The sequence below is a fragment of the Pelodiscus sinensis genome, chromosome 5 (genome assembly GCF_049634645.1).
Source record: "Pelodiscus sinensis isolate JC-2024 chromosome 5, ASM4963464v1, whole genome shotgun sequence".
NCBI classification, from domain to species: domain Eukaryota; kingdom Metazoa; phylum Chordata; order Testudines; family Trionychidae; genus Pelodiscus; species Pelodiscus sinensis.
In genome coordinates this window covers 10,841,078-10,856,969 of record NC_134715.1, presented here as the reverse complement: position 1 = coordinate 10,856,969, position 15,892 = coordinate 10,841,078, and the positions used below count along the sequence as shown (strand labels likewise).

General features: G+C 44.9%; 1 protein-coding gene across 2 annotated transcripts in view; it reads left to right on the top strand.

Annotated features, from left to right (window-relative positions):
* Window positions 1-15,892, top strand: part of RASGEF1B (RasGEF domain family member 1B) — a 327,667-nt gene that overhangs the window by 277,758 nt on the left and 34,017 nt on the right. Inside the window, exon 1 of one of the 2 annotated variants that reach the window (XM_075929473.1) lies at window positions 5,302-5,616. The exons of the other annotated variant lie outside the window; for it this stretch is intronic. The gene's annotated coding sequence lies outside the window, so the exon portion shown is untranslated. Of the gene's footprint in view, window positions 1-5,301; window positions 5,617-15,892 lie in introns of those variants that run through there. 2 annotated transcript variants of the gene reach the window in all.

Sequence of the window (15,892 nt, the reverse complement as noted above, 5' to 3'; positions counted from 1 at the left end):
AAATTACCTCACCTATTTAACACATGACATTCCAGTTAATATAGCCCAGTTTGCTGTAGCTCTTGCCTCTTTCACATTGTCGAGTTAACTCAGACACAATGTATCATTCACTACAATCTTCAGGTCTTTTTGTGGCATTGCTTCCTACCAGTGTTACTCAATTCTAACTTTTATGCTTTTGATTATTCTTCCCTTTGTAAACCATTGCTTTTATTTCTTCTGTCCTGATGTTCGTTTTATAGCTTTCAGTTCCTTTCTCTCATTTATCAAAGTCTCCCTTGAACCTCCGAGGTGCCTGCAGCGTGTTATTATTCATTGCTTGCTTTGCTGTAGCACACAGATTGGGACTGGGACTCTTACGCAAGATGTGGTATAAACACAGTTTTAGGTGTACTCCCTGCCTGGAAGATTTTACAATCTAAACCCTCAGTCTTATAAAGCAGCTCTGCGTGGGCAGATCCCAGTGTCTGCAAGAAGCCCTTTGAAGTCAATAGGGTTCCATGCAGATGTCTGCAGTGTAGCCAAGAGCCTGAGGCTAAAGTCTACACTGCAGACTGCTGGCATAGCTACAGTCGGGTCAGGGGTGTGAAGAACTGTGATTCCCTATCTGATGTAGCTGAGCCAGCCAACACTCCTAATGCAAAGCAGCACTACTAGCTGCACAACTTCTTGCTTGAGGGTAGTGGTTTTCCTATACCAGTGCAAAGTGTAGCTTTTCCGGTGTAACTGCACCCGCAACTGGAGTGCTTTTGCTGACATGGTACATCAGTATTCCTAGTATAGCCATGGTCTAAGAAACAAGTGACATAAGGGGAAAAGAGGAAGGAAACAGTAATGTATATAGCTTTTATGTACATATACAAAAATTCCTCTCTGCTTAAAACAGCAGTTCTCAACCCACAAGCCAGATGTGGTCCAATTAGCACACGGTTGCAGCCTAGCTGTGTGCTAAAGGGCTGTCTGGCTGCCTGGCCCAGTGGGGTGTGGATTGGGTCATTGTCCAGCCCCACACGTCAGGGTCAGGGCTGCTGGCTGGCCCTGCTTGGCTGGGGTCCAGCCTGCAAACTTCAGGCAGCCAACTGGTCCTGCATGGCAGGGGTCTATCACCAGGTCCCTGCAGTCTCAGTAACACATTGTGGGCTGCATATGTGGCCCACAATGATAAATAAGTTAAGAAACTCTGGTCTAGAAAAATAGATTTAAATCTACCTTCTTTTGCTGGCAAATTTCCTATGGGTGTTACAGCAACAGTGGGTCTTATGGAGAGATTTAAAGAGTAAAAAAAGAAAATGTGTGTGAAGCTTAAATAGGGAAAGTTAATTGCTATATAGCCTACATGAACTCTTATGGAAAATAGAAACTTGGCTACAAACATCACCGGGAAAGGCCAAAATCCACTGGCAGCCAGGGGAAGTTGTGTAGCATCATACTTTCACATGTGTTTGTGAGATTGGAAAGAGAGCCAAGACATACGTATTTACTCTAAGACAGGACTACTCAACACGCGACACATGGGCCGCATGCGGTCCACAGCCCGTTGGTTTGCAGCCTGCAGTGTAGTTTGGATTTATGCGGGGCTCAACAAACAGTAGTCAATATAATGGTCTTCTGGGATATGTGTTTTAGTAGTTAAATTCCTGGACTGTCGTTGTTCATTAGAAGTGCTGTCATGTGGGTGGAAATTGGATAAATATTGCATTTTATTACTATCATCAGAACTGACTTAAATGCGGCCTGCGTGTTGTGTAGTCTTCCCTTAATCTTTGTATTCCCGCCTGTCAGTGCAAAAGAAGCTATTTGCATACATTTGCATATATATTTGCATGTATATGCAACCACACTTAAGTTTCCGGCCCTCAGCATGTGCTGTGTGAGTATCATTGTGGCCCCCGGGGCTTTCAAAGTTGACCTAAGAACTTTGATAGGAGATTTCATTAAAGAAATAGTGTGTAATGCAATGAAAGATAAGATTGCACGAAAGTGCAAAGTTAATGTTTCCACAGCAGCTTTTTGGATGCAGAACACATTGATTATCACTACGGTCACAGTCTTTCCTCACTGATCTGATCCTGAAAAGGGAGCTGTGCTGGGGAGGAGCCTATTGCTGCATCTGGGGCCATGCCAACACTAGAGAGCTTACAGTAGCACTCTGCTGTATCCATGCAGCTGCAAGGCTGTAAACATGGGGGTAGGGGGGCAGATGAACCGCCTCCCACTCCCCACTGTAGGGGCATGCTGCTCCTTCCCCAGTGGATGATGTGTGGCCCCAGCTTTCCCCTCCCCAGCCTGAGAGCATGGGAAGGGGGAGCAGTGCATGGCCCCAGCCTCCCCTGGCTGGAGTACGGATGAGGGGGACACTGGGCAGTGTGCAGCCCCAGCCTCTCCCGGGCCTGGTTGAAGCACTGGGGAGAGGGAGGTAAGGCAGCCCCTAACCCCAGGCTCACCAGCTCACCAGGAGAGCTGGGAGCATGGCCCAGCCCTGTGGGGCTGAATCGCAAACGGCCTTGGGGAAGACACACTGAAGAGGGAAGGAGCCAGGCATTGCCCTCCCCTGCCGCTGACCATGGCTGTAAGATTGCGGGTGTAGCCATTCCACGCTGATAGGAAAGAGCTTGCCCATTGATACAACAAAACCGCCTCCACACGTGGCTGTAGCTATGATGGCAGGAGAGCCTTCAGAGACATAGGAGCAGCCCCTGTCTGCTGGGGTCCAAGTCCCCCGTGGACAGAGGCTAGTCCACAGCAGCTGCCTCTGTTCGCCGGGAACTCAGACTCCCCGTGATCTGTGGACAGGGTCTGCTTTGCGCATCAGCCTCCCCTGCCTCCCCCACACATTGCTCCCTCTGTTAGAGGGGGCAGTGCACCTCTAGATAGAAGCAGCAGCATGGAGGTGGGAGGCAGCACCACAGAGCTAGTGATGGGGAACCAGCTTTTAAGCCAGCTCCCTCCAGCATTGGCTCCTGCCTGCTCCCCCCACTGCCTCTGTAGGAAGCAGCAAGGGGGAGCAGGTGGGTCCGTGGAGCTGATGCACAGGGATCCTGCTCCCCATGCATATTAGCTCCAGTCTGCCCCCCATATCCTCCAGAGGCAGCAGCATGGAGTTGGGGGTAGGTGGATCCAGATACAGAGGCAGCAAGGGTGGAGAGGGGAGTGCGTGTAAGAACATAAGAACGGCCATACTGGGTCAGACCAAAGGCCCATCTAGCCCAGTGTTCTGTCTGCCGACAGTGGCCAATACCAGATACCTCAGAGGGAGGGATTGCAACAGGTAATCCTCATGTGATCCCTCCCCTGTCACCCACCTCCAGAGAAACAGAGGCTAGGGATACCATTCCTACTGCTCCTGGCTAATAGCCATTGATGGACCTAACCTCAGCATGAATCTATCTAGCTCTTTTTTGAACCCTGTTAAAGTTCTAGCCTTAACTGCATCCTCTAGCAAGGAGTTCCACAGGTTGACTGTGCACGGAGTGAAGAAAAACTTCCTTTTGTTGGTTTTAAACCTGCTGGCTATTAAACTTGTGAAGTCGACAAGTTTAACTAGTAAGCCCAGGCTTATTGGTTAATTGTGCAGTCGACTACATGTTGACATCCTTAATTCAGGGGGCTGTTTTTTTCACACCCCTGCCCAATAAAAGTGGGATTGTTGCACAGTGTTTGCAGGAGACCGTATCCAAAGCTTTGCTAAAGTCAAGGCATATCACATTCATTGACTTCCCCATGTCAACAGAGCCAGTTACCTCATCATAGAAGCTAATCAGATTGGTCAGGCATGACTTGCCCTTGGTGAATCCACGTTGACTATTCCTGATCACATTCCTCTCCTCCCAGTGGCCAATGTCCCTGCCCTGTGACTTCAAATTAAGGCCCTAATCCTGCAAAGAGTTACCCATGTGCCTAACTTGGCGCACTGTGATTAGTCCCATTGAAGTCATTTGTAAATTTAACCTTAAAGTCACTTTACGTCTTTGCGGGGTTGGAGGCTATGGTCTGGTCAACAGAGGGAATTGTTACTGGGGTAACCCTCTTTTCTTCTGGCCTAAAAGTGGCTCTTTCTTGCTGTTCATAACAAAGGTGCTCATCCCGGAATAAGAATCGCCACAGAGAGCAATCTATCATATATTGGTGTAAAAGACACAGCCTCCCCTCCCCCAGTATAATTTCCCCATGTAGACAGGACAGACGCTGTACCAGGTTTTTTGGGGGGGAGGCGGAGCTGAGAGCCATTGCACCAAACCATAAACACTCTCTGAGCAGCGAGGAGTCCTGTGGCACCTTATAGACGAACTGAAGTGTAGGAGCATAAGCTTTCGTGGGTAAAGACCCACTTTGTGCATCTGACGAAGTGGGTCTTTGCCCACGAAAGCTTATGCTCCTACACTTCAGTTAGTCTATAAGGTGCCACAGGACTCCTCGCCGCTTTTGCAGATTCAGACTAACACGGCTCATAGACTCATAGACTTTAAGGTCAGAAGGGACCATTATGATCATCTAGTCTGACCCCCTGCACAGTGCAGGCCACAGAATCTCGCCCACCCCTCTTAGAATAATCCTCTCACCTATGTCTCAGATATTGAAGCCTTCAAATACTTTGAAGGCCCCAACATGCAGAGAGTCCTTCAGCTGTGATCTGTGCCCAATGCTACAGAGGAAGGCGAAAAACCTCCAGGGCCTCTGCCAATCTACCCTGGAGGAAAATTCCTTCCTGACCCCAAATATGGCGATCAGCTAAACCCTGAGCATGTGGGCGAGACTCACCAGCCAGACACCCAGAAAGTTCCCTATAGCAACTCCTATCATCCCTCCATTGACCTATTTCCAACTGGTAATGAATGGTCAATTAGTTACCAAGATCATGTTATTTCATCCAACCATCCCCTTATCATAGAATCATAGAACTGGAAGAGACCTCAGAAGGTCGTTAAGTCCAGCCCCCCCGCTCTAGGCAGGACCAATCCCATCTAAATCAACCCAGCCAGGGCTTTGTCAAGCCGAGACTTAAACACCTCTAGCGATGGAGACTCCACTACTTCCCTAGGTAACCCATTCCAGTGCTTCACTACCCTTCTAGTAAAATAGTTTTTCCTAATATCCAACCTGGACCTCTCCCACCACAACTTGAGACCCCTCTGCTACTTGACTCTCTCTGAGGGGAACCACTTCAAGTCCCAGCCCCTCTGTGTAGACAAGCCCTGGGGGAACAGGCAGCAGGGCGGTGAGGGACGGACCCTCCCACGCGGACCCGGGCAACCTCCGCCCGGCTGCCAAAGGGGCAGTCCCAGCGCCGGGCCAGGGCGGCTGTGATTGCTGGGAAGCGGCGGCGGGAGGAAAGGGGAGGAGCGGGCGGCGGCTCACGGCGCTAGAGAGCGAGAGCAGGAGCAGGAGCAGGAACGCGCCGCGGCTGGGGTCGCCACACACGCTCGGCGCAGACTTGGAGCCAGCGCGGCTCCGGAGCCGCCCCACACCTGCCGCTCCGGCCAGGCGGCGCCGGGGAGCGAGTTCCCAGCTGGGACCCGCGGGGGGAGCCATGGCAGCCCCGCTGCGCTAGGGAGAGGCGACGCCGAGCCGGGGAGCTGCCAGCCCAGCCGCCACCGGGCGCCCTTGCAGCCCCTCCAGGTACCGCTGCGTGTGCGGGGAAAGGGGGCTAGTGGCGGGGACTTGGGGAGACTTCAGCGAGGGCCGGGGGATGCAGCGGCTGGCAAGCGGGGGTCCCCTGCCTGCCCCTCTGCTCTCCCGCGGAAGGGGAGGGTGCTGGTCCCAACCCTGCTCTGAAATGCTCTCCCCGCGCGGCTGCCCCTGCGACCCAGGGTGGCCTTTCCAAACAGCAGCGCCAAGCCCTCGGTTGTTATCGTAGGGCCGAGCAAAATAAGAGGGGCGAGCGCGTGAGATGCGCGTTATTAGGGTTTCTCTTCTTCTCTCCAGCTGGAGTATCAAGTGGAAGCGCTGGCTAGCTTCAGTGGCGGGGTAATTGCTGTCAAATGGCGTGAGCCTCTCGTCTAGGGTTTTTTCTGTTGCGTCTACGCGGGCGTTGTTTTTGTCCCTTCCTTGAATGCAAGGAGTCAGCGGCACCATGCTGTGACTGTGTGTGTACATGTAAATATAGTGCTGGGCGAGGCGCGGATCTGTGAGGTTGAGGATGAGCAAATGCCTGTGCGGAGTTCACAAGGGGAAAGGTGAGATGTATCCGTGACCTGATAAGTCAGCCTTGGGTCAGACTGAACAACAAACAGGACTGAGTAGCACTTTAAAGACTAACAAGATGGTTTAATAGGTGATGAGCTTTTGTAGGTCAGACCCACTTCCTCAGATCAGGTCTGGCCCACGAAAGCTCATCACCTATTAAACCATCTTGTTAGTCTTTAAAGTGTTACACAGTCCTGTTTGTTGTTTCAACCGCACCAGACTAACCCCGCTACATTTCTACCACTATTGGGTCAGAATGACTGATTCATTTCATCTGACCGAAAACTAGGGGGCTATGAAAGCATGTAGTGGCTTTTAAAAGTATTTTTGGATGTGTGGTAAAGCTGCCCCACATATTCACCCTATGGGGTGAATATGTATTTTGCTTTAAAAAGGGAACACTTTCCTCAATAATATGGGAGGAGATTGTAATATAAACATACCATTCATAGTTTCGTTTCACTTGAGCTATGTCTTAAAAGTATGGTTGTAAATAAATCTGTGTTGTTTTAGAGGTGTAGCGTAGGGTGCAGATTTGTGCTTTGTAAACCTCTCTTCAGGGAGACTCCTGGTAAAATCCGCAGAGAGATCCTGGCATAAAACAAACAGGCTAAATGTTTTGGGGAATGCGAGTTGGACATCCAAAACCAGTAACCCATCCTGGGAAACCTTTAGTCATACCTAATGTGCATAAGAAAGGTCTAACTCTTTTATTTTTGCCTCTGAACTGTTTAGGCATTAGGCATGATGAATAATGGTTGAGATGGTGGGAATGTCGTCTTAAAAAAATGTGACTGACACAGTCAGTTGAGGGTTTTTAACCCTTGGTGAGGGATGGAAGGGAGTGCTGGTTTATCAGGGAGGACTGGTTTATCAGAGAGCACTTATTAGCACATCATATTATTAGCTCCCTGTCAGCTGTTTTTTCAGTTATAATAAATGACTGTGTAGTTTCATGCTTTAACAGCCACTTTCCGCTGATCTTTCTGGAAGTAGTTGTATGAATTCAAGGCACAGGTGCCCAACTATCACGGTGACCTCTGCACCCCTCTTGTTTTGGTAGTGGCTGGCTTTCCATGGTCTAGTAGTTTTACTCCTCTGAGAATTTTAGTAAACATTTTCACCTGTTACTGTGGCACTTATATGAAATTGATGGTTTCAGGAAGATCTTTCTATATTTTAGAATGCTATCTCATTGTAAGTGGGCTAGAGCTGCTTGTCAGAAGAGGGGGCTAAAATATGTGGCATGGATAAAATGTGCAATGAAGATACTCTGACCCATGTTGCCAAACTATGCTGCAGTACCCCTTCTGATGTTCTAGTTCTCAGTATGGTAATAGCTACACGATGGACAGGACTTTTTGTATATAAATATAATGATATTTTAATATGCAAGTTATGTCTGCAATTAGTTGTAGCAGAGTCAAACTTTTAAAACGATTCGGTGCAGGGCTGTTACTCTCCACTATCCTAGGTGCTTATGTTTAAAATGATCTGAAATGAAATAGCTTAAGTAATAATTAAGGACTGAGATTTTTTTCCCCCAAAGGTAATAAGCACTTGCAGTTCGCACTGACTTCTGTGGGCATTGTGTTTGCTCAGCATTTCTGAAAATAGGGCAGTAGGTGTCACTTCTCACTCCATTGAGCAATCGAACAGGAGAGGTACACAGACACCTGGCTCTGTGTGTGTGTGTGTGTGAGTGCGTGTGTGCGCTCGCGCTTGCTGAGTCAGCACTATATTAGTTCATGCTCCAAAGGCTTTATTCAGTGCCAGGAAGCTTTAACTTGTCCCTTATATGTAAGCTTAAATTCTGCATGCTCTGAGAAGCCAAAACAATCTTCCAGACAGAGCTTGGCTCAGATTGACTCAGAGTTAATGGGAATGCAGAACAAATTAAAAAAACAACAACACATCACAAGTATCCTATCAAGTGGGTTAAGAATGGAAGAGCCCATAGGAATCACCTTTGCACCCTGTTTCTCTGGCCATGTTATACTTTACTACTATTCTTCTCCCTTCTCTAGTTTTATTCACAGTCACGGTAGCTCCTTCCTTCCCACTTGGGAAGACAAACACCAAAACACAGCCACAGAGAATTAGCAGCTCAGAGAAGTTTATTAAAGTGTACTGTCTAGAAAAGCATGACCCTTTAGCAGAGATCAAAAATATTATTTCTTTTATAGTAAGGGCTTTATGTTTCTACACTGTGTTCCTAACTGAACTCCAGGTATGCCTTTGGCTCAGCCCTGCACTATTTCCCTTCCCTTCAGAGTTCCCCCTACCTACCCCATTTATTATATTGATGTTAAGCCAGGCAATCTAGATGAATATCTAGGTCAGTTCAGAGTGGGGAAGTAGTTATCTGCATTTGAACAAGTTCTGCCGAAACTTTTCACATGGAGGTGTCTCCTAAGTACTAGCAAATGCTTGTTGTCGTTTGGTGTGTGTCTAAGGGAATTCTGTGTTATCTCCCGGACCTGTCCTAGAATATAAACTTGCAAACAAAAGTTCTCTTAACATTTTATAGCCACAATGGGGACGTTTTGAACAGAAGGGGAATAATCCATATCTAGCCAAAAGGTATTGTTAAATTCTCCTTTATTATTGCTGATGGGAGGAGAGGCAGGAGTATTGAAACCAAATCACTGCAGTGGGGAGTCTGACTATATTTTTAATTAGAAAATGGCCACAATTAAGGGAGTAATCCAACTAAGGTTTCCTATGATGTCCTGGAACAACTGCACAACTCAAGTATATTTATCCTTCCCATTTTTATGAATTAAAAATCTGTTTTCCAAATGGGATACCTGTTAATTGTAGGTAATTTTTTGACAGGTACCTCTTTTTTTTTTATTTATAACTTGGTTTTGTTGTTTCTACTCCAGCTCATCATCTGAAGAAGTGAGTTTTGCCCATGAAAGCTCATAATACTATATATATATATATATATATATATATATATATATATATATATATATATTTTAGTCTACAAGGTGCCACAGAACTATTAATTGTTTTTAAAGTTACATACCGACATGGCTGCCCCTCTGAGAGATTCCAAAGTGTGTGGCTTTATTACTGTGAGGTCATCACATGCCTTGCATACGTAGCAAAGTATGAGGCCAAAGATCAAGTGCCTTCATCACTTAAGAAGCATGCTTTTCTCATCTCGCTATGCCTACCCATCCTGTCATAGGTTGTTCTTTTAAAAGTATTCATAGATCAGTAGCCAGTGTCCATGGTGAGTCTGTGTATGTTTGTCAAATCCCATACTTAATGAATGTTGAGTTAATAGGTGTGACTGTGAATCACTGCGTCAGTCTCCTTGTCACTTTAAACAGTGTCAGGATCCACCTTCTGTTGAGCATGGGGACTGCTACCAGTTAGTTACTAGCAGTTGAAATAAGTCAACAGATGAAGTCTGACAGTGTATTTAATGATTGTTTCTCTTCAAATAAAGCCTTATCTAGACTTTCAAAAAGCACCTTTTTCTTACCAACCTATCTTGAACTTGTTGTTAAGTGAGGTTTTCAGCTGAATGAAACTAGCTGATTAGCTCTAACTATTGGAGGGACTGGAGTGGGAAGAGAAGAGCATCATTTCCCCCTAGACTAGACAGTCTAAAAATCACCGGAAGACAATTCAGCCCTGGTATAAAAAAGTATAAGTACTATAGATCCTCATGCAATTGTACTTGCTTTCCCCACGGATGAGTGTGAACAATTTTTGCTTACCTTTGGTCTAAACACAGGTTTTTGCACTGATAGAACACTGTTGGTTATGGCATGATTTTTTTTTTAAATCCCCAAACCTGAAATAGTTCTGCTAAATGTATCCTTTAAGATAGGTTTACAGCAGGAGTGGGGAACCTTTTTTGGGCTGGGGCCACTGACCCACAGAAAAATTAGTTGGGGGCTGCACACAAGTAAGAAACAAAACAAAAAAAACCAACCCCATCCCTCACCTTTGTGGGTTCCCTAATACTGGGGGAGGTGGGAAGCCCTGAGTTTCAGGAGCTGTATCCAGGCAAGGCAAGGGCTGCATCCGGCCCCGGGCCATAGGTTTACACAGATTACCATGTCTTAGATCTACTTACCGCAGGGTCCACGCCACATTGGATCAGCAGAAACAGCTCTCCTGTCAACCCCCATTTTCTCATTCTGGAGGAGTAATGGAGTCAAAGGGAGAACAATCAGCAGTCAATTGTATTACATCTATATCGCCTCCCGCCGCCCCCCACACACTGGATTGATCACTGCCCCCAATCTGGCCTGTAATGAAAAGATGCCCTCTGTGTGGGTGCAGTTATAGCTGTGTAACTTATTCTCCTTCCCATATGGGAATAAACCAAACTAGTATAAGCACTTTTATGCCTGCACAACTGCATCCACACTAGGAAAGGTTGTATTGCTTTAATTAAATCAGTACTGCATAGTTAAGCCTTTGGAGGAAATTCTAATGTGTACTAAGCTATATTGTTTGCTTTGTCTCATGAGAGAATTTCCCACTCTTGCCTTAAGCTGCTATCAGTTATTAAAATTTAAGATCTGCCCAAAGGGGAAAGGGGGAGGGGGGAGGATTGTTAATCTTTAGCCTTCTCATGAAATAAGATGGCAATTTCTCAAACCAGTACTTAGCACTTTCCTGCATCAGCTAAGTGGAAGGGTGAATGCAGCTTTAATAAATGCTGTTACTAAATTCTGTTACAGGTTGTAGTTGCAAATTACAGCCTGCTTGTCAGTTGTGGCTCTAAAGGGGAAAATGGTGTACTTCTAAATACACAGTAGTTTTCACAGAATTAAGACAAAGCATGAACCAGTATTTAAGTATAATGAGAAACATCTCTCTAATTCAATAGTATCTTTCTTTTTGAGAGGTCACAGGAGAACTTCTTCCAGGTGAGCTTGATGTTCCAAGGTATTACCAAGTACAGTACCTGGCAATAATATAATACATTTTGTAGAGCACCCTCTGTAAAATGATTTTGTAATGTAAATACTTTTAATAATCTTGTGAAATTGCAAAATATCAGTGTATCCCCATTTTACTGATAAGTGGAAAAATGAAGAATTGAGAATTGAAATAACTTGACCAAGGTCTTACAAGACATCAGTGGCAGAACCAGGAACAGGCTTTCACCTAACCTCAGAGCTATTTTTATTTCCCCATTGGCTGTTGAATACATTTTTATACAGCTTTTTATAGAGCTCTCTATTACATCAAACAAATGCACATCCCTTTTGTAATAAAGTGTGCTGGTAAAATAATGACATTTATTTTTCATCCCCAGTCACCTGACTTGGATCAGGGTTACAAAGGTTAATACTTCAGTCTTAGGTGTGGAAACAAGGGTTTCAGGGGATGCTTCAGGTATTAGCTGGGGCTCTGCTGCTAGTCCCATTCCTTGGGTTCTGGTTGCTCTCCCCTCCTCTAGTACTGGCTGCCTTGTCCCCCTAACCCTCAGTACTGGCTCCTCGGGGGTCTTGGCTGCTGGCCTAGGTCTGCACTCTTGGCTATCCACACGGCAGTAAGAGGGCTGGCTTTCAGTTCTCACGCCACTGAAAATCCAATATCCATAACAGAGTAACTGTTATGATCCTGTGGTTATTGTTACTCTTCTGATGGTCATACACTATTTTGACTTCATATCTCTGTTATGGTAAAAATGCTGGATCCCACAGATGCTGGCACTCTTTAAGGAGTGTTTCTTTTCTTTACTGGTATATAGAGAAAACAATGGACAAAACTTCACAACAGGCAGGAGACCTAAACAGTGCATCCTTCCTATAGCAATAGAAATGTAGCCGTGTTAGTCTGGTGTAGCTGAGACAAAAACCAGGACTATGTAGCACTTTAAAGACTAACAAGATGGTTTATTAGATGATGAGCTTTCATGGGCCAGACCCACTTCCTCAGATCAAATAGTGGAAGAAAATTGTCACAACCATATATACCAAAGGGTACAGTTAAAAAAAATGAACACATATGAAAAGGACAAATCAAATTTCAGAACAGAAGGGGCATGCGCGGGGGGGAGGAGGTAGATGTTTGTGAGCTAATGGTACTAGAGGTGATAATTGGGGAAGACATCTACCTTCCTCTCCCCTCCCTCCCCCCCCCCCCCGCATCCCCCTTCTGTTCTGAAATGTGATTTGTCCTTTTCATATGTGTTCATTTTTTTTAACTGTATCCTTTGGTATATATGGTTGTGACAATTTTCTTCCACTATTTGATCTGAGGAAGTGGGTCTGGCCCACGAAAGCTCATCATCTAATAAACAAAATACAGGATTATGTAGCACTTTAAAGACTAACAAGATGGTTTATTAGATGATGAGCTTTCGTGGGCCAGACCCACTTCCTCAGATCAAATAATGGAAGAAAATAGTCACAACCATATATACCAAAGGATACAATTTAAAAAAATGAACACACATGAAAAGGACAAATCACATTACAGAACAGAAGGGGGATGTGGGGGGGGGGGGGGAAGGAAGGTGAATGCCAGTGAGTTAATGATATTAGAGGTGGGGAAGGGGAAATGTCTGTGAGTTAATAGTATTAGAGGTGATAATTGGGGAAGCTATCTTTGTAATGTGTAAGATAGTTGGGGTCTTTGTTAAGTCCAGTGGGGAGAGTGTCGAATTTTAGCATGAATGCCAGTTCAGAGGATTCCCTTTCAAGTGCAGATTTGAATGTCTTCTGAAGTAGGATGCAGGTTAGCAGGTCATTGAGACTGTGTCCTTTCTGGTTGAAATGACAAGCAACTGTTTTTTCTTTGTGATCCTGTCTAATGTCTGTTTTGTGGGCATTGATTCTTTGGCGAAGGGTCTGAGACGTTTGTCCAATGTACATAGCAGACGGACACTTTCGGCACATGATAGCATAGATTATATTTCTGGAGGCGCGGGAATATGTATTCTTGATCTTGTAACTCACTTGGATAGGCCCAATAATGGTGTCAGCAGAGTGAATATGTGGACAAAGCTGGCAGCGGGGTTTGTTGCAAGGGAAAGTACCAGGGTTGGTATTAGTGTGGTATGTCCTGTGGTTGTTGGTAAGAATCATCTTGAGGTTAGGTGGTTGTGTATAGGAGACTATGCGTCTGTCTCCCAGAGCTTCTTGGAGTTTAGTGTCCTGTTCCAGTATAGGCTGTAATCTATTGATAATGTGTTGGACAGGTATAAGTTGGGATACTATTAGGAAGAAAATCCACATGAGGAACTTTATGGAGGGGAAATACATTACGAGCTGCCAAAAAGACCATCCACGCTCCTACTTTTTACCCATCTCGCTACCAGTTGTCACCTGAAATTTCCTCTCTTCCTGCCCAGCTGCTTGATCGTAAATAATGACTTGAAAAGAAGCTGTTCCTTTCAATGCAATCTGCTGTCCAGGAAAAACAATATTTCATTGCCTGCTTTAGCCAGTCTGAGGCCACTGTGCATGCTTTTCAAGCAAATTCATCCTATAAATCACTCAAACTTTCATCACTACACAATGGGCACGAGGATGAACTTATCCAGGCTCTTTGGAGACACATGATACACAGCTACCGCTAAAATAACTGCACCACTGATCTGGTTCACCAGCCGACCACATCTCGATGGTATGAACCTTTCGTCTTCGATTGGTTCTGTTTTAAGATAGATGCATCTAAATGAAGCTTTCATCTTTGATTGGTTCTCTTTTTTAAGATAGATGTATCTAAACCTGGCAAGAAGCAGGCTGTTTGTTTTCAAGATGAACAAACAAGCTGCTTGGAGAACAGCTATACTTGTGAATGAAAAGCAGGTAAACAAAAAGACCACACAGTGTTAAAGGGAAACTGCTGAGATGAAACAAATATATTTTAAAATAATTCCCCTAACCTGTCTTTAAAACTCAAAAAATATAAACTTTCCTTTTATCATTGACAGTTTAGTCGTCGTAACTCTCTCTTCTTGGATAATGAAACTGTTCTCGTCAGTTTCATTTTGTTCCTATTCCCTTTCCGTGTTTCAGTGTCTGTAGCTCTTGCTAGCATGTCTGTTTTCACAAAGTTGATGTGCCCAATATTTGGGTGTAGGACAAAGTGCCGAGTACACAGTAAGGTGGGACTTTTAAAAATGTATTCTACTTCTGATCTGGCTATAAGAATTGATGCTGTTTCTGCAATCTTGTTCTCAAACCCTTTACTACTGTACAATACTGGTGTGTTTGGATCATCAACAGGGCAGAGGAAATGTTCAAATTGTTTGGATCAGAGAAATCAAATGTCCTGCTTTAGCGGCAGCGTAGAAATATTCTGGCTGCTAGTACTGAAATCTATTCTTTTGTCCTGGTTTTAATGATTCTAGCTCAATACCTTAAGGTGGGCTGTGTAGCCTGCCCACAGAAGCACTGCTCCAAAACTGCTTTTCTTTGCCATTCAGAGAACTTCCCCTGGAAGTGGAATGGATGAGTAGAAAAAAATATTGCCACCTTTTTTTATTTATTATTTTTTGAGCTTATGTCTGCTATGTGTAAGTGCAGCATTTCTGTATTGACAGGAACTTTTTTGTTCCTTTTCTCTCCTTTGGTTGGCAGAGTCTGAGAAAACTAGGTCATACATCTATGGGCCATTGCTCTTTGAGAGATGTATTTACACACAACATAGCAATTTAGCGTAAGACTTATCTAAAAGAAATGGAAAACCTTCCAATGGTATGTTTAAAAAAGATGTCCTGAATAATCACAATTCTGATTCCATTACCTATAAGTGAAATGTTCATCTAACCACTTTGTTTTACACCGTTGCTTGTTTACACCAAGAATGAAGAAACAGCCCTCTTCTATGCACAAAAGGACATTTTTTTTAAATCAAAACAGTCTTTGTGTTCAGCATTAACCTGAGAAATTCTTTCCTTCTTTCAGCCTATTATCATCTGCAAATAATCTGTCATGAATTATACATCTGTATTCTCAAGTCCTCAACAATTTTTTGTTTAAATCAACCAATGGCTTAGATACAGAGTTTTGCATCATGTTTGTCCTGCCATACTATCAACAAACACACAAATCTGTGCCCTCAATTGAATGCAATGCTTAGCCGTGTGTGTGAGTGATCATGTCTAGCAGCTGCTGCCTACAGAGAGTTTAAACTGTAATACTACTTACTACAGATTGAACCTCTACGATCCGGGACTCTCTGTTCTGGCAACATCTGTGGTGTGGCAGGACCAGGGATATTGCTGGACCAGAGTGCCCCAGCTGGCCAGGTTCACAAGTTAAGCCCATGCTGGGCTGGCAGCGTGGAGCGCATCCCCAGCAGGGCTGGTGTGGTGGGGAACACAGCCCTGGCCAGGGCTGACAGCAAGGAGTGGAGCCCCAGCTGGGGTTGGAGGCAGCAGGGCCAGCGGCCAGGAGTGCAGGTTTAGTGGTAATTTGCATATCTTCTTTGAACGCTTTTTCAAAAGTGCCCCCCCCCCCCGAAAAAGCAAGCAGTTTAGACACGGTTCTTTAAAAAAAAAAAACACTTTCTGTAAACCTTTTATATTTTTGAGGAAGAAGGGTTTTTTGAAAAAAGGTGGGTTTTTTTTTAAGAGCACAGCTTGCTTTAAAAAAAACTTTCAAAAAAGTGATTGGAAGAAGATATGCAAATTACTGTCAAATATGCATATCTTCTTTCGAAAGTGAAAAGAATCTAGATATACCCTAGGTGTAAGTGCTGCTTCCCCAAGTCCTGT